Below are 17,203 nucleotides of genomic sequence, written 5' to 3'. Positions count from 1 at the left end.
TACTGTCCGCTGTCACTGGGGAATTTTGAGCGAATGGCTCAAAATGGCACAGGCAGGTATTACTCGTCGAACGCGGAATCCAAGTCTCCCATAAAGCCACCATGTAACTGAACGGTAGGCTACTAGCCTGTACCGCCTGTGGAAGAGAAACAAACATACTCCAAGTGTTCCAGCCTTACTTGAAAATGCATCCTGATTTCTATGACATAGATGCCCTTACAAACATCACTTTAGTGATAAATGAACTTGGGCTTTGGAGTATAGACACATTACAAGAGTGAACACCCATTCAAACCATAACGGTTTGGGGCACAGATAAATGTTGTTTTTTAGTTGAACACTGCGCTTTGCAATAAGAGAGAGAAATATATCCAATTTGAAGACTAAATTCATTCATCGGTGAACGATCAAAGTGACGACAATGTAGGGTACAAATATTAAATATTATTCGTCTCAGTGGTCAAAATGACATCACACCTAGAGTACACTTACTCGTTACTTGGATTGCGAGGGTGAACTGTTGCGTGAAGTTCGTGCATAAGCACCATCATAATCCTCAACATGGTCCTTGTGAGACAGGCTGCTCTGAAGTCATGCAGCTCTGTAACACATAGCGGTGGTGTGTCTTCTTCTGATATGTAGGCCAAGCATCGGATTTTCTTTGCAGCAGCAGTTCTCCACCTCCATTGGCATGACCTTGCAGTAAATGCAGGTACAACGGGTGGAAACGTCTTCCATGTGACTAGGCCCAGGCTCATCCTCCGGTGATTCATCTTCCCAACTATCGTTCGATTCCCCATTGTTTCCACACCTTTCTCTTTCACTTACTTCCTCCTCAGAATACTCAGGCTCAGGGCTGTATTGCTGCCATTATACAACCGTTTTTAAATAAAATGCAACGATTGAAATCAGTAGTAATGCTAGTCCAAGTATCTGTTCCCATGGGCTTTGTGCTAAGAAAGTAGCTATACAGAGCAGAAACGAGTCACAGGCAATCAAAAAAAAGAGAGTGAAACGATTGAAAAAGCAACTCTGATGTTGTCTGATGCAAAAGGGTCTGTTTATACTTATTGAGGAAAGGAGCGTACGGTCATTTCCATGGAGACACGTCAATAGCTTGAGAACACAGAACCTAGACACAAGAAGTGCATTGGCTTTGTGACAAGGAGTGTAAGCATCGAGTAATGTCAGCTTCAGGGGCGGGGGATATGATTTAGTGCCACTGGGGCGATCGATCCACGGATAAGATTAGCACAAGATGGCTGCGTCGACTCCTTATTTTCGCATGTGTAAAAGTGAGGAAAACCAAGGTAAAATACATACGAATGTGTTTTACGATCGATCACTGTATGCTGAAAAACACATGCCTGAGCGATCTGGACAATCATATTTTTGAGCGCACTATCCCTTTAAGGCTATGCACAAAAACCTCTGTCTACCACTGTAGTAAGATGTCCACCGAAAAGGCAGTCAGTAGAGGTCAGGTAATCTGTGAGGCAGGCTAGCTATCAGCAGAATTTATGGAATGTATAGTTTATTAATAGGCCTAGTTTTCATTTCCATGTTTAAAGGTTTGTTTTTGGGGTGGGGTGTTATGTTTGGGCTACTCACACACGTGCAGTCATACATGCGCGTAAAAGAAAAATATTGACTGGCGATACTGTAGTGTCCTGAAGATCACGTGTCGTGTGATGACCTGATGCAGGAGGGCGCTGGAAGGCACGGGGAGCAGGGTGGGCAGAAGGGGAGGGGAGTTCAGATTAAGATTGGAAGAAGTACAGTAAGGGTGCGTTGAAACCTTCCTGTTGTCCGTGCCTCTGTGTGACTGGCGCTGTGCGTGAATGTATGCACTACAGGCCGTGGCTGCTAAGCAGTGGACACACAACACTAGTGACAAAAGGGGAGTGGCAGACCCGCTCATTTAGATGCCGGCGGGGTAGGAAGGCACGCGACGTGTCAGCGCTCCTGCAGTGTAGCAGACAGCATAGGAAACAAAAGGCTATGCATGAGTGCGCAAAGAAAAGGAGCTGTCAGTCTAGACAGCAGATAGGTACGGATGCCCTGGGGAGGTCCACTGGGCACACAAGCCTACAGTACACGCGTAGTGTGTAGCAAAATTCTTACTTCATGGAGCAGCAGCAGCACAGTGCTGAAATGGAAGGATCACACACCAGAGACCAGGGGTGTTGCTAGGTCTGGAAAAGACCCGGGGCTACGATAATGTCGGAACTGTTGGGACTGGGGGCTAGCTAGACTTTTGGTTGTAGCTCCTAAGATTCTATCCGGGGCTACAGCCAAAAGAACTGGGGCTATAGCCCCCTTAGCCCCCCCCCAGCAACGCCTCTGCCAGAGACACTCAAATTAATAAAGGAAAGCATTATTAACATGGTGTGACCTCCAGGCCAACAACTACATGTGTATTGGGAGCAAGGAGAATCTAAGACTCCACCACAAAGAAACCCCACACAAGGAAGCCCACCAACCCACCAGGGCAATGCACCAGTCAAGCCCAGCAGACCAATAGCCAAGGGAGGATTGCCAGCACAGCTGCTGAAGAAAGCAGGTCGCAAACATACAATCCAAGCTGCGGAGATCAATAACCACACCATGTCAGACCACAACCACATTGCAGTACCCGCCACACCACAGGGAGGCCTACCATCCAGATTGCAAGACAATTTGGCCATGCAGCTTCCTGGCCATTTTGACATTATGGAGACGAGCATCCTGGGGCCCCGATAGAAGAGGTGGGTCAGAGACTTCGACGTCTACATTCGAGCCATAGGCCCACTGGACGATGATAAGAAACACAGTCTATTGTCACTAGCCATATGGTCAAATGTGAGGGACATTGTGGATGAGCTCCCGGCCAATGCCACAGACTCCTACACAGGCCTAAGGACAGCACTCACGGACTATTTTACGCCGCATACTAGCTGTCATGGCGATTGGACAAGGGTCCAGGTCTTCTTCACTCCCAGGGCACACATGGACCCAGTCCTGGCACCAGGCTCATGGAAAAGTGTGTGCTCTGTGCTTAGGGCACGTGCATCAGGGCCGGGCGTGGCCATAGACAATCATTGGAAGGCATGTGCAAGAGTCCCTGGGAGGGGCAACGTGGAGCCACAAGGCGGGACCAAAGGGAGGGGCCAGCCTTTTCTAAGGCCAACCCTCCCCTAAAATTCTTACTTCATGGAGCAGCAGCACAGTGCTAAAATGGAAGGATCACACACAAGAGACCAAGGGTGTTGCTAGGTCTGGAAAAGACCCGGGGATACGATAATGTCGGAACTGTTGGGACTGGGGGCTAGCTAGACTTTTGGTTGTAGCTCCTAAGATTCTATCCGGGGCTACAGCTAAAAGACATGGGGCTATAGCCCCCTTAGCCCCCCCTAGCAACGCCTCTGCCAGAGATACTCTAATGAATAAAGGAAAGCATTATTAACATGGTGCGACCTCCAGGCCAACAACTACATGTGTATTGGGAGCAAGGAGAATCTAAGACTCCACCACAAGGAACACCACACAAGGAAGGCCACCAACCCACCAGGGCAATGCACCAGTCAAGCCCAGCAGACCAATAGCCAAGGGAGGATTGCCAGCACAGCTGCTGAAGAAAGCAGGTCACAAACATACAATCCAAGCTGTGGAGATCAATAACCACACCATGTCAGACCACAACCACATTGCAGCACCAGCCACACCACAGGGAGGCCTACCATCCAGATTGCAAGACAATTTGGCCATGCAGCTTCCTGGCCATTTTGACATTATGGAGACGAGCATCCTAGGGCCCCGATAGAAGAGGTGGGTCAGAGACTTCGACGTCTACATTCGAACCATAGGCCCACTGGACGATGATAAGAAACACAGTCTATTGTCACTAGCCATATGGTCAAATGTGAGGGACATTGTGGATGAGCTCCCGGCCAATGCCACAGACTCCTACACAGGCCTAAGGACAGCACTCACAGACTATTTTACGCCGCACACTAGCTGTCATGGCCATTGGACAAGGGTCCAGGCCTTCATCACCCCCAGGGCACAAATGGACCCAGTCCTGGCACCAGGCTCATGGAAAAGTGTGTGCTCTGTGCCTAGGGGACGTGCATCAGGGCGGGGCGTGGCCATAGACTATCACTGATAGGCACGTGCAAGAGTCCCTGGGAGGGGAAACGTGAAGCCACAAGGCGGGACCAAAGGGAGGGGCCAGGGCCAGCCTTTTTAAGGCCAACCCACCCACATGCTTCTGCTTCGCGTTATTCTGCTTTTAGCAGCGTAACGCTTACCGCTGTCCTTACCTGTTCTTCATCTCGTCGTGCATCCACTTGATTCCAGCTGCTCCATCGTTGAAGACCATCTTACCTGATTCCAGCTACTCCATCGCTAAAGGCGTATCTTACCTGATTCCAGCTCCTTCATCGCTGAAGGCGCCTCTTACCTGAATCCAGCTACTCCATCGCTGAAGGCGCTTACCTGATTCCAGCCGTTCCATCGTTGAAGGTGCTCCTTACCTGATTCCAGCCATTCCATCGCTGAAGGCGCTCATTACCTGATTCCAGCTGCTCCATCGATGGGCACGCATCTTACCTGCATCCCATCGCTATCGGAGTCAGAGCCTTTCCTCACCTGATCCGGGCTTCCAGCAACATGGAGCTCCACTTCCTTTCTTCATCTTTGTGGTACCTTCATCGTGCAGCCACGGAGCTGCTCCCGAGCCTCCATACTCTGCTCTACACCACCAGTCTTCTCCTGCAAGGGAAAAAGAACACAACAGGTTAGAAACCATATAAATAACGAACGCTTGGCTGCGCTATACCCAAGTCTAGAGTTCCATTATAAAGGCCAATTTACCAGCTAATTCGGGAGCTCAATCATCCTCAAGGGAACCCCCGGACTCGCTCCACGGCTCCGATTGGCCATCTTCACGCCTATTGGGAAAGAGATAAGATATTTCAAGAATTACTATTAATAATCAAGGCAAAAGACATTATAAGAAAACAAACATTAATCATAACCAAAAGACTTACCTTCTAAGTAGATTGGTCGCAGCCGGTCTGGATCACCACTTCCACGGACTAGTGAAGCAACTAGGACCACTCTACGCGCCCCTGCTACAAGAAGCAGGACGGATAGCTCAGCTTTACAATACCACAGGTGAGCTTGCATGGAAAAACGCTTGCGCACTTCATTTTGGCACGAGAGAGTCGAGGGAATTCACAACACCACCACGCCATTCTCATTGCCTCTCATCTTCTCTCAGGGGCGATATCAGCGTCCAGAATAGCAGGTTCAGCAGCAGCTGGGGGAGAGAGTCTATCCAAGGGAGCCAAGTCGAGGGAGGGCTGCAACCGTGCCCCAACGTCCCCACAGACACCAGGTGAGCATAACACTAACATGGACTACGAGCGCTGCGTTTCCACACGACTAAACAGAACATGGGCAAGTCTATGGATGCGTTTGTGATATGACTGCGTGTCCGTACTTCAATAATTCTTCCAACGAAGAAGCCATGAGATCGTAAATCATTGTGGGATGTGAATTTCTGGCATCCCGCAAAGGTCTCCTTCAGATGCCGTGTTCGTTAGATGACATTTTGAAGCTGGCCACGTCCAACACCGCGTTGGAGCTACAGCTGGCGACCATGGGCAACATCAAAGTATCTGTCCCGCCATGAGAAGTCATTTACAAGGTGACCACATTCTCAACTCAATCATCAACAGAACAGTGACTCTTTCTGCTATAGATGCGGCTATGAATTTCAGCAAGGTGGTGTGTGCCGTGTGTCAACAATGCATGGGCATGCAGAGGAGAGAACCATTTCAAAGCGGTATGCCGCACATCCTGCAGCCAAGCAAGAGAAGGCACACACTCAGGGACGTCTAGACCAAAGGACAAATCAAACACACTCCAGATGGGGCGTCAGCACCATACGAACCCCTGCACATACATCAATAAGGCCGAATGGAGAGCCATCCGACAAATCAGTACTAGTATGGCATACTCATCGTTCTTCCAGCTCGCGGCCCCAAAGGCGTTCCAAGCGCTATGTTAGATGCCTGATAGAACAATCTGCCTCGGACAGTGGCTCCAGCTACTCCTCGACCGAAGTGTTAAGTAGTTAATGTGCCCCCGCGCTCCCCCCGTAAGAAGTCTCAGCCCGACCCTACCTGAGGAAAGACGCAAACACATGTCTGTTCGTTACAGGTTCCCAGCGCACTCTGACATGCTTCGGGCTGCCCCTTTATTATTGAGCATGCGCGACGGTGAACCTTGCTGTTGCGCTCACTTGACTGCCGCACATCCCTCCTTTTTCATAACAAAAAAACGTTTGCATTTTATCATTAACTTGGTGTCAACGTGACATCTATAACATGCGCATAATACAGTAAACAGTGTCACAGCCCAACGTGGGCAACTACCGTCAACTTCTCGTCCTCGTTAACTCGGGTCCAAGATGTAGTCCTTGAACCTGGCCGGACACCTCCGGCCCTCATGGCGGGGGGATTTCTCTTCACCTCGTTCCTTGCAAGGGCTACGTCCTCCTGGTTCAGGGTCTCTCGGGTCCTCCTCGAGAGTTGGCCTACTTGCCGCAGCTTGAGCCGGGTACACACCGACAACAGGCTCTTGCTGTGGCTCTCGTGTGGCAATCTTCTTAAAGAAACAGGAGTTTCTTGTAACAGTTCCCTGTTGATCGGCCGCCATCACCATGTACCCATTGACATGGGTTACCCCCATGGGGATAGGCTCGTGGTTGAGGGATAGCTTCCCCTCTGGGTGTCGGTTCCTCACTAGGATGGTATCACCTACTTCAATGTCTGAGGGTTTAAAGCGCCACCTGGCGTTCTCTCTCTCATTGTGCGCCCGTCTGTCTTCAAGTGTCTTTTGGTCATCAATGACGCCTGGTGGTCGGCCTTTGGTCTCTGGTATCAGCCCCCGTGGGCATCTGTTAAACAGGGCCCTCTCTGGGGCCACCCCTGTAGACTGATGGGGCATTGATCGATACTCTCGAAGGAAATAATATAGGTTTTTCTTCAGTTCCCCCCCCTTAACTGTGAGATTCGAAGTATCTTATTGAGGGTATGCATGAAGTGCTCCACCTCCCCAGTGGCTCTTGTCCAGGCTGGAGTCACTTTCTGGTGCATGATGCCACAGTCGCGCATTAAATCTGCAAACTGTCTGCCGTGAAGCGGCGGCCCGTTGTCCGAGCATATGACCCGAGGAAGTCCATTGGTCGCGAATATCTTTTCCATCGCTTGTATGGTTTGATCACTTGATGTTGATTCGACTATCTCCGCCTCTGGATAGCGTGACCACTGGTCAATTAGTACTAAAAAGTACATACCCCTCCCAGTGGATCCAAAGTCAGTGTGCACTGTGCTCCATGGGCTTCCGCTCCGTTCCATCGAATCAATGCACGGCTCCTTATTCACGGGTGCGGCCGCTTTGCACCAGACGCATTGGCGGATGTAGTCATCGACTCTTCCCTCTAGTTCCTAGAACTATACCTTGGTTCTCAGCCTTGCCTTTGTCTTTGCTGTGCTCTGATGGCCACTGTGGGCTAGTTCGAGCACCCTCCCAATCCGCTTCAGAGGAATCACAATTTGTCTCCCACGAAGCAGAAGGCCTTTGTCAGACCTTGACAGCTTGTGTCGGGCACGCCACAGTGACTGTAGATCGCGTTGAGTGTCTTTATCCCTGCGGGACATGCCTGAAAGTGCTGATTTCCAGTCACCGCTGTCGACGCCATTCTGAATGAGTTGGAAGCATTCATCAGCTTGCAAGGCCTCAGACAGTTCTAGTGTCAGGGCTATTGGTATGGCCGCATCTATCACTTGACAAACGTAATCCTCACATCCCCCCACTGATTTCCCGTTCTGGGAGCTGCTACCCCTGGGGTGGCGGGAAAGGTAGTCCGCCGGGTTGTGGGTTCCCGGTCTGTATTGCAGCTTCACTCCATACTCCATGAGGGCGAGCATCCACCTCTTATCCTGAGTGGCAGTTTGGAGGACGACCCTGTTAGAATGGGGATCAGTGGTTTGTGGTCGGTGATGACAGAAACCGGTTTGCCCAAAATATAGATGCGAAAATGTCTACAGCCCCACAACATGGCAAGCACTTCTCTTTCGATTTGGGAGTACCTTTGTTCAGTGTCTGTTAACGCCTTGCTGGCATATGCAATGTGTTTCATTTGTCTGTGCAAATCAGGCTGGTGCAGCACGGCTCCTAGCCCCACCGGGCTGGCATCCACAAGCAGCTCTGACTCTTTCTCCGGGTAGAAGAATGCCATAGTCTCATCTCCCGTAAGGGTGGCTTTAATGGTGTCAAAGGCCGTCTGTTCGACGGTAGACCAGGACCAGGCTGTGTCCTCCTTTGTGAGGGCCCAGAGAGGTTCTGAGAGGGAGGCCAGATTTTGGATGAACTTCCCACAATAAGTTACCATCCCTAGGAAGCTCCTCACTTCTGAGGGGTTTTCCGGTGGCCTTGCGTCCTGAATGTCTTTCACTTTCCGTGGGTCAGGTCAGATCCCGTCAGAGTGTAAAAGGAACCCAAAAAACTCCATGCTTCCTTTCAGAAATTCACATTTTTCGCAATGTAGCGTCAGACCCAGGTCTCGGATTCTTTCCAATGCTTTTTCCAGCCTGGCCATGTGTTCTGTTTCGGATGTCGCGTACACCAATATGTTGTCCCTTAGGTTGATTACGCCCTCTAGGCCAGCGAGGGCACCCCATATGACGTTTTGGAACACCTCTGCGGCAGAGGAGGTACCAAAGCTCAAACGTTTATACTGGTACAGGCCGTTGTGTGTTGTGAACGTAGTTAAATACCAGGAGTCCGGGTGCAGTTCAAGTTGGTGATAACCAGAACGCAAATCGAGCTTCGAGAAAACCATGGCACCCTGTAGCTCACCCACTACATTGTTTAGCGTTGGCGTCAGGTGGCGTTCCATTTTTATGGTGAGGTTGGGGAGCCTCATGTCCACGCAGATGCGTACGGCTCCCGGATGCTTGGGCATGGCCGCCACAACGATGGGGACACCCACTGGGTAGGGCCATCAACTTTCTCAATAATGTCTGAGTCTACTAAATTTTGTAGTTCATGCTCCACTTGCGCTGGTAGGTGGAAAGGTATGCGCCTGTGCTTCAGTGCTGCTGGGCGCACCGACTTGTGTATGTGCAATTTGATTGGCTCCACTTTTAGCTTCCTGACTCCCTGAAAAATGTCTGCGAATCTGTTGATAATGTCATTGATGTCTGCTTCATACACCGAGAGCGCAAAATGCACAATGTCAGGAGAGAGTGTGGGCTGACGTCTGTCACGCAGAATTTCGCTCTGATGGTGCTGTTGGCGTGAGTGACTGGCGCTACGAACACTCCTCGGAGTGGAAGTGGATGGTCACCTCCAAACAAGTAGATCTTTGCTTTGGTTTCCACCAGCGCTGGTGATCCTGGTAGTGACTCGTAATGTCTTGTCACCAGCACACATACTGATGCGCCTGTGTCTATTTACACTGGAGTCAGAGTCTCACAAACATTCACCACGCACGTGGGCTGCGTCCTCTTCTCGGTTTTTGAGTCAATGTTTGATATGAAGAACACCTCTTCATCTTCTTCTTCCTCCTCTGCAATGTCCAGCTCCTGGAACTCCTGTTCCACCACTGCTATGTTTCTTGTCTTACCCTGCCCCACATTGCTAGCTCTACTCGGGCCTCTACGGATGGCGACTGGCTTTGCAGCCTGGCACATTCTGGCGAAATGGCCCGCCTGCACATCCTCCCTTTCGCTGGGCATTCACTGGAGTGTGGGAGGTTGTACACACACTTAGTACGTGGCTGTGGTATGTCACTCTTCTTCTGGGACCACCTTGGGCGTGAAGGGCCGGTGTTTGCTGCTCGTCCAAAGATATATGCCTCTTCACCCTTCACTGACTTGACTGCGGCGTCCATCCTGGTGGCTCAGCTGTCAGTTAATTCATAGGACCTACCTATGTCGAGGATCTGCGTCAGCGCGAGACCCGGTTCCCGGAGTACCTGTAGCCGTAGCTTCCCCAAACTACAGTCCTGTATGATCTGGTTTCGGACCATCCCCTCCTCATTTTCCCATTGGCTCGTGCTGGCCAGGTGACGTAGTCTTCCACTGAAATGGTCTAGCGACTCGTTCTCATGCTGCTTCTCGCTACACATTACAAAGCGTTCGAAGTCCTGATTGGCAATGGGTAGGAAATGTTCCTTGAGTGCATCTTTCACGGCCTGGTATGAGGCAGCCGTTGTGTTCAGCGACTCGAAGATGCGGTGTACTTCAGAACCTGCAGCATATAGCAGCGTCGCCACCTTGGCATCATCTTCCGTCTCCCCTGTGGCCCTGAAATACATTTCCAGCTCCTTGACCCATAGCAGCCACTTCGGGCCCAATTTCAAAGGAGGGCCCGACATATCAAATTCTATTATGGGGCCAGCATGCCTTGTTCCTGACCTGAGGCGGCGCACCCACTCTTTGGGCATCAGCTGCAGGGTTGCTCATGACTGCAGACCGCATAGGCACCTCTCACACTCTTGAAGGCAGCAAGTCCGCAGAGGCGATGGCTTCTTGAAGTCACAGAGGGTCCTGGTGTAGCTGTTTCATCTAGGCTCTGCTTTGGGCCTCACTCTTCCTTGGCAGGTGTGGCAAGGAGGAGAGGAATGCAAAATGTCCCTGTACTAGGGATGTTGGACAAAAAGAGAAGAGAATAATAAAAAAAATCACAGTCTCTTTCTGAGTATGCACTGACTGTGGCTCTTCTGTTCTGAAAGTCTTCCTCATTCTCTGTCTCCTTTTTGTTTTGAAAAGAATCGAGTGCACTCCAGCCCCTCCTGGTGGCACAAGCAGCTACTGTCTCAGTGTAGCCTTGGAAGTGGCGCATGAGCACCCCGTGTGGGGCTGCAACGATCTGCGACACAAAATGGTGGTCAAATTGCACCATGCGGGTGACGCACCTAGTACCCGTCAGGACAACACTCTAGACGCTGATTCTGGCATCAGAGGTTGCCTCCCCTATTCAGTGGCATCCTCGTTGCCAGTGTTAAGTAGTTAATGTGCCACTGGGTCCCCCCCGTGAGCAGGCCCAGCCCTCCCATACCTGAGGAAAGACGCGGACATAGGTCTGCTCGTTGCGGGTTCCCGGCACGCTCCGACACACTTTAGGCTGCCCCTTTATTAATGCGCATGGCGACAGCAAAACTTGCCGTCGCGCTCACGTGACTGTCACACGAAGAACCCAGGAGAAGACAACTCCAGACAACCAGCACCAGAAGAACCAAAGAGGAAAGAATATTTGTACACCCTGGGGAACCCTACAGTCAAAGAACATAGCCCCATTCTGTTACTACAAGTATAAGGGCTGTCGGCAGAGTTCCTAGTCGATACGGTGGTGACTGTAGACGTCATTAGTGAAGAAGCATATGGCAAGATCCCAAGAGCCCCCAGACTCAAGCCGGCAGAGGTGAACATATATCCCAAAGTGCCCTGCGGTGTTTGGATAATACGTGTCAGCTTTATATTTATACAACCCACTACCTCCCAAACCCCAAAGCATAGCTCTCAACTCACCCGCTTTTGGCGGGTGTCACCCGCCCTGTAAAGGGCTGACTCACCCGCCAAGCCCCCTGCACGCCCATTCATTCTAATGGGCGTCTCACCCGCCAAAAACAAAATCGGGTGATTTCACCCGCCTTTGCAACACAAATGGTTGAGAGCTATGCCCCAAAGTAAGCCCCTTCTAAAATATATGTTTTCAGGCAACTTAAAACAACATGCTCCCGGCTCACAAAACATATTTCTCATTGCTGGTGCTGCAATAGTTAATGACTGCCTGCTAAATTTGACAAAATTCAATACCTCGACAAAATGTAATACCTCTCAACGAAGAAGCATTTGACGGGTGTCATCGGCCTTGAAATGAATGCCTCCTACCATTCCATCCATTTCAAAGGGCTCACTCACGCACCCAAAACAAAATTCGCCCTTTCCACCCCTCCTGGGGAATTCAAAGTTTGAGACGTAACGGCACTGTACTTTATATTTTAAAAAAAGTAGAGAGATGAGTACATTTATAGTGAATAACATAACATGCACACTATTTATTCTCGCAGCTTACCTGAACCCGTCCGTGAGAAGCACTATTTAAAGTTGGAACTCAAGGTCACAATTCACGATTACAAAAAAATAACAGCATAATTATAATTTCCAACATTTCCCCAATCAGTAAATATGACTGTCAATAATATTGCAAGGGATAAATTGAGTTGCGTTGAAAAACTGAGTTTTTCTTGGACTGCCGTATGCATATTTATGAATCGTAGTTTATTCGCAGATCATGCTTGGTTTAAGTGAGCGTGATACGAAAGTAGGCTGCCGATTGGGTGCTGGCAGCTGCAAATGCGGAAGTGATGCAGTCTGGGGATTTCCCAATGGAAGTTCCCAGCTGAACTAATAGTTCACAACCAGTCAGTCAAGTCGTGCTTTATCCGCAGCGCCTACATCTGTTTTGCAAAAAAAATACAAATGCACTGCTGTCGTTGGCTCCAATGAAGAATGGGACAGAAGAAGGAATTCTTAGGCGTTTAAGGTGACGAGTTAATGGAACCGATGAAAAGAGCAATCCTACTGTAAGTCTCGCGTGTTCATAACTTGTGGTTTTGAGCGTTCCTGCAGTAACTTATGTTTCTTGCTTTTCAAGAAATGCAAATGTCGCCTATACGTTGGCATACTCTGCGCTTTTCATTTCTGGACTCGAGTTGTATGTTTGCTTTGGGCAGCCACGTGGTGAGTCCCCACCTCCTCTATATGCATGTGTCTTATATGAACTACCCCCTCCTATTTATTTATTCTTCTATGATTTGTAAGGGACACGCTTACGTTTTCATAGCTTCAAGCCCATGACGCTTTTAAAAGAATGTATGTTGTAAAGTACCTGAAAAATGTTTTTGTCTGGTAATGGGTAAGCACGTGCCAAAACTTTGATACTAAAAAAAAAAATAATACAGAGTACTTCTTAAAAATAAGGATGCCTATCTAATTTAAATGGCTTACTGGAAGTTGATTTTACCATCCTATGAACATGTACATCGCAGAGGAATCAAATTTAATTTCATTGTGCCATTATTTTAATGTACTCTTTCATAAGCAATAGAATTCCATCTGTCAGAAGTCATATATTGTTCTTTCTTGAAAATGTGCGTGCTTTTAAAATAGGTTGGAAAAAATACTTTAAAAAAAATTGGCATGACACAAATATTTAGCATGCCTTTTCTAGAAAAAATATCACCTGGAAATCCCACTGGCTTACACCGTAAGATACCGAGGGTCTAGGTTGGTAGAAAGTTTGCAGACCAGTTGCTTCCGTGGGAGGGGTGCCCATTTCAAGCCAGTCAGGTATGAGCGCCACTTCCTGCTCTGCGCTAGAGAGTAAAAGTAATGAGGAAGTTTAAGCCAACGGCGTACAGCAAGTCGCCATACACACGTGAACCCTATAAGAACACAGGAACGGGCGGTAGAGCTTTACATCTGCAATGGTTGATCTGGTTGATGGCAGCACTCTTAAGCTTTAGCGTTGCCCTGGACAAACATGCACACCCTCGTTTTTTAGCCCATGGCAACCCTGCACACCATCGATTTGTAGCCTGCCATTACAGAAGGGGAAAGGCATATGCACACTAGGTTTAGTACCACCCTGAAATTGGCAGGCCATCCGAACTGCTAGGTCACATCATTTCTGCATGAGACTATAAGCAACCCCAGAAATGTTTTACCTTTCTTCTGCATTGTCAGTGAGATGGTGGCACAGCAGGGTGAGGACCCACATCTGAGCACATGCCTCTTACAGGAGACATCAGGGAAGTGACTGGCGCATCGTGGCCTATGATAAAAGAAGAAAACATTATTCTTGCTTGAAGACCATTGATAAATGACCATTAATGTGATAATGAAATTATGAAAATCCATTGAATTCAAACAACTCTCACTCTCCTTCTCTCCTCACATCGCCGGCGTCTCTAAGAAGTCACACTACCAGCTGCACCTCCTCAGAGGTATTCTTCCTTTCCTCTCCTTCCCCCAGAAGCTCACCGTCTCCAGAACTCTGGTTCTCTCCAGGCTGGACTACTGCAACAGCCGCTTTCTAAATCTACCTGCCTCTATTCTCCGCCCTCTGCAACTTATCCAAAACAGGACTGCAAGACTGGACATCTCTCCTGATGAGCCACTACAAAAAGTGGTGAAACACGTGTTGAGAGAGCGAATATGAGTAAACAATAATAATAAAAAATTGATGTGAAAACTGATTGGCAACGGATACTGATATCGGTCTTTTTTTAACTACATCTTTAAGAAACCGGTTGGCGCATTTGGCCAAAATCCCCTCTCCTTAAAAAAACACATTTGAGCATATCCATCCCACTCAGGGTGACATTTGCAAAACTGCATACCCGTTCGGCTTGGAGTGACATTTGTAAAACTGAAGGCAGATTGCTGGAAGGTTTTGCACGAATCATACCAAATTGGAAAGACCATATGCAAACCAGGCTTGGTGCAGCCCCTAAGGCAGTCCACCTCGAACTGCTAGGTCACATCCCTTCTGCACCACTGGCAACCCCGGCAACCCCAGGCATATTTCAGACTCCAGTCATCCTGAGATTTAAAATCAGATCACCATATGAGCCCAATTCTTCGACTACTTGCAGTGCTGTGAGCTGTGAGGTGCTGAGAATCACACATCTTGTCCGATTAATCATTATCCCAAAGCAGATAAAAAACATATTCCACTCCACCCCATTTAAAAAATAGAGGTATAGTGAATGAAACTTAAATCTTGTGAGATTTATTTTTAACAACAAATGTGACGATAAAAAATTCGGACTGAAAAAATATTTGTTTACCTATATACAGGTTTTTGTCAGCATATGTGAATTTCAGAAAATTGCCCAGAATGCTGAAAGGCGTGTACCAAAAAATAGCTACCTGAAAGGGGGCACTGGCCTATCAGGATGCTCAGAACGCAGGCTGTATTGTCTGGTATAAGCTTGCGCTCAGAGTAGCCTGGGTGCTGCTTGCCAGCCCAACACCCTTCCATTCCCCCTCACCTCTTAACACCCATGTAGTCCATACGCGGGTGCTAAGAGTGTTATTTAAAAAAAATGAAAACATACTTTGTGGTGTGGTGCCGCGCAACGCCGTAGTACCCGAAGTCCGTTTCCTTGTTGATGGCGTCACGGTCATCAACATAGAAAACTGACCTCTGGAACTACAGAGCGTCACGGCCGCATGCGTTAAGGGCCTTTAACCTGGGCGATAGGCAGTTACTGACTGGGTGGGCCAGCCATCTCAGTAAATCTCGCCCAAGTAAAGTGTGATGCTCTCAAAGAATACTGGTGTAATTACACCAATCACTTATGCAAAGCATGCATATTTGTCAGCTCTTAAAAGATTCCAGAGGCCTCAGTGCTATATAATTCTCCTCTACAGTCTATTCAGATCATTCAATAGACCCATAAATAACGTTGTCTTTGTCTGAAAAGAGCATTAAATGTTTTTTTTTCCTGTGATTTTCTCTTCTTTAGGTTCTTTTTGGTATGCAGCTGTCCTTTACGGAAAGCCTTGTTGCTGATGTAGGGGATTTTAATAATTATTCTGGACTCCAGTGATAACAACTGTGGTTGTGCGTTTTCAGTAACATCTGATTTTCGGGCCCCTGTAATCAAGCCATGACACTGTACTACTAGAAGGGGCTTTGCAATGCATTGTAAAAAATGTGATTACATAATATAGCGTTAACCACCCATTCCAAGGGATTGTTCACGCTATTAGCACCCGAGGTTGGCAATCCAGTAATCTGAAGTGCTGAGAGCAATGTACTTTCCTCTGATGAACAGGAAGCCTTGCAGCATCCTTTTCATGGAAAGAAAATACTTACATAAGATGGCCGCCATGGAGCTGGAATTCAGAGCTCCCTACATATCCCCTCTTTCATTTCCATGGCAGCCGGCAAAGGGAGACGGAGCGAAGCTGCGGCGGGGGTCGCTGCTGACGCAATCAGATAACTGGAGCTGGGGAAACAGGGTTCGGGGTAGTTAAAAAATGAAGGGATTGGCGGGTGGGGAGAAGATGGCCTTGAGGGCGTGGGTAGCAGCCAAAGTGTTCCATGGAACGCGGGCTTAGATCAGTAGTTCGAGCCCGCTATCCAACTAACGTGATTGGCTGCTCCCCCGCCCTGGGTGCCAATTGATTTTAGTGGGCCAAAGTGTAAAACTATATTTTAGTGATTCATTTTTTACATATCTCAAAAAAAGTTAAAATTAATTAACTGCCAGTGGTATGGCCTTGTGGCAGCTATGGCCTTACAGTTGTAGGCCTGTCCATGGATGTTTGGATTGAAGGGTGTTCTGTTGGTGCGTGTCCAATGTGGATCAAGTTGGTTCTCCTGTGTGAGTCAGATATACCCTCTGATCTCGGCACTGTGTTCTTGTAGTGGAATATAATGGGTGCCTGATTAGGTGCGAAAGAGGTGTGGCTCATTATAGACACATAGATCGAGCAGTGGGAGTCTTGGTGCGAGGCACAAGGTAGATATATGGCCTATTTGGCGTTAGTGAGTATCATGCATTATATAGCCAGAGATGTACTCTGATGGTGATGCTGTCAGCACAATGCCTCCCATAACAAATATCTGCACATTCTCAGGATCCTTGTTGCACAAAGTGCACAATTTATCTCTTTGAGAGACTGGGAGATTTATTGACAGCTACAAAGTGAGAAAGGGAAATTACAGCTGTGTGCTGAGGCCAATGGTAGGAATGAGGGAGGAGACCATGCTGTTTTCGCTTTAGGCCTTTCCATCCTCTGCTACAGTTTCTGATGTTTTTTCTACGCCTTGTCATGCCCTCATCATGCCTTGTTTGGCAGTGTTATGCCTCCCTTTATGTGGCTTCATTGTGTCCCTCGCTATCCTGCTCAACACTCTGTCTTCCTTATGCTATACTCCTTCCAGGTGCCCCACTGTGATTCTCCCCACTGGCGTTAGCTAAAATGTGTCCCATCATAATTGTGCTTGTGTGTCCCTCTGTAATTTTGCCCCACTTAGGTTTTGCTTTCTAGTGTCCCACTATGGTTCCCAATACATTAAGAGTTGTACTGTGTTTTTACTCTCTGATGCCCAGGCTCCAAGATGTCAC

At 48.4% G+C, this 17,203-nt stretch overlaps 1 protein-coding gene across 1 annotated transcript in view; it reads left to right on the top strand.

Moving 5' to 3' along the window:
• Positions 1-12,440: 12,440 nt before the first annotated feature.
• TANK (TRAF family member associated NFKB activator) overlaps positions 12,441-17,203 on the top strand; it is a 909,733-nt gene continuing 904,970 nt past the window's right edge. The window contains exon 1 of the mRNA XM_069616338.1: positions 12,441-12,643. The gene's annotated coding sequence lies outside the window, so the exon portion shown is untranslated. The remainder of the gene's footprint in view (positions 12,644-17,203) is intronic.

This window comes from Ambystoma mexicanum, chromosome 9 (assembly GCF_040938575.1).
Source record: "Ambystoma mexicanum isolate Mex_15411 chromosome 9, UKY_AmexF1_1, whole genome shotgun sequence".
Taxonomy (NCBI): domain Eukaryota; kingdom Metazoa; phylum Chordata; class Amphibia; order Caudata; family Ambystomatidae; genus Ambystoma; species Ambystoma mexicanum.
The sequence above is the reverse complement of the archived record's forward strand: the minus strand, read 5'-3'. Positions and strand labels throughout refer to the sequence as shown.